Source organism: Hyperolius riggenbachi, chromosome 4 (genome assembly GCF_040937935.1).
Source record: "Hyperolius riggenbachi isolate aHypRig1 chromosome 4, aHypRig1.pri, whole genome shotgun sequence".
NCBI classification, from domain to species: Eukaryota; Metazoa; Chordata; class Amphibia; order Anura; family Hyperoliidae; genus Hyperolius; species Hyperolius riggenbachi.
The window spans coordinates 309481779-309483000 of NC_090649.1; the positions used below are offsets into that span (position 1 = coordinate 309481779).

At 42.4% G+C, this 1222-nt stretch overlaps 1 non-coding gene across 1 annotated transcript; it reads left to right on the forward strand.

Annotated features, from left to right (window-relative positions):
- Positions 1-843: 843 nt before the first annotated feature.
- Positions 844-951, forward strand: LOC137505450 (U6 spliceosomal RNA). The gene has a single exon (XR_011020063.1). It is a non-coding gene; the product is annotated as a U6 spliceosomal RNA (small nuclear RNA).
- Positions 952-1222: the final 271 nt, after the last annotated feature.

Here is a 1222-nt window from a genome sequence, read left to right on the forward strand (position 1 = left end):
TTTTGTGGCCCTCGCCGGCAAAAGCTTCCTTATAAATTTATGAATTTATTAAATGAGGGCTGCAGAGCCCCCAAATCGCCCGGGGGGCAATCCGCCGGCATTTCCTGGAAGGGGCAGAGTGTTCAGCTTCAGCTCTGCCCCTCCTGACGTCAATCGCCGCATGGATCGCCGCCTCTCCCGGCCCCTCTCTGTGAAGGAAGAGTGAGAGGGGCGTATAGAAGTGGCGATGCGCCGCGATTGTGAAATTCCTTATGCGGCCCGGCCTCATCCTGACTTTGCCTCCTGCGGCCCCCCAGGTAAATTGAGTTTGAGACCCCTGCTCTAAAGCGATCGGTGAGAATCACATTTCTGAAGTGAGATCATGCATGCTTGAGGCTTCATTATTAATTGTGTGATCAGTAATGGTCATTGCTGCTTTATGTGGCAATCCTATCTAATAAAACCCCTGTCTCCCTGCGTGGTTTCCTGTCCCTGACCCTGTGCTTTTTTGCCAGTGCGCATGCCCGGAATCCAGAAAGTCAGAATTTGCTCTAAAAATGTAAATTTCATATTGTTTTATTTTTTTTACATTGAAGTCTATGCAATTATGTTTTCTCCTGAGTTTTTTCTTAGAAGATCATTATCTTGCTTAAAAAGTAACTTTTCAGCAGCTAACATATGAGACAAACTTATTTTGAATAGTTTGTTGCTTGCTGGTGGTTAGGTTAAAATCTCTCCTATGAGAAAACTTAGGAGAAAAGTTAATTGATTAAAATCTCTCAATTTCAGAGCTAATTCCAAAGCTCCCAAACATTATCTCATAACCAAATTTGCTTTGGAGATGAAGGTTACTTGTGGGAGGACGTATCTATTTCATCAGTACGTATGCTAAAACTGGTATGATACTGAGAAGATTAGAATGAACCCTGCACAAGGATGGTATGCAATTCTTTAAACTATTTTTATTTATTTATTTATTTTTTGCAAAAAGTGATTTTAGGCTACTTTCACATTAGGAAGTTGCTGTATGATGCGACGTTAAAGTCACACCACAAACTAACAACGCAACGCGGCCAAAAAGTCGCAACGTAGCGTTACCAACGCATACAGCATATACAGTAGGAATTACAGGTAATGAAGAGTATGTTGCCAAGTCTTACTGAGCCTGCGCAAGCAGTCTAACGCAGCTAAAAACATGTATAACGCACAGCATGCAGCACTTTCATTTAAAGGATACCTCAGC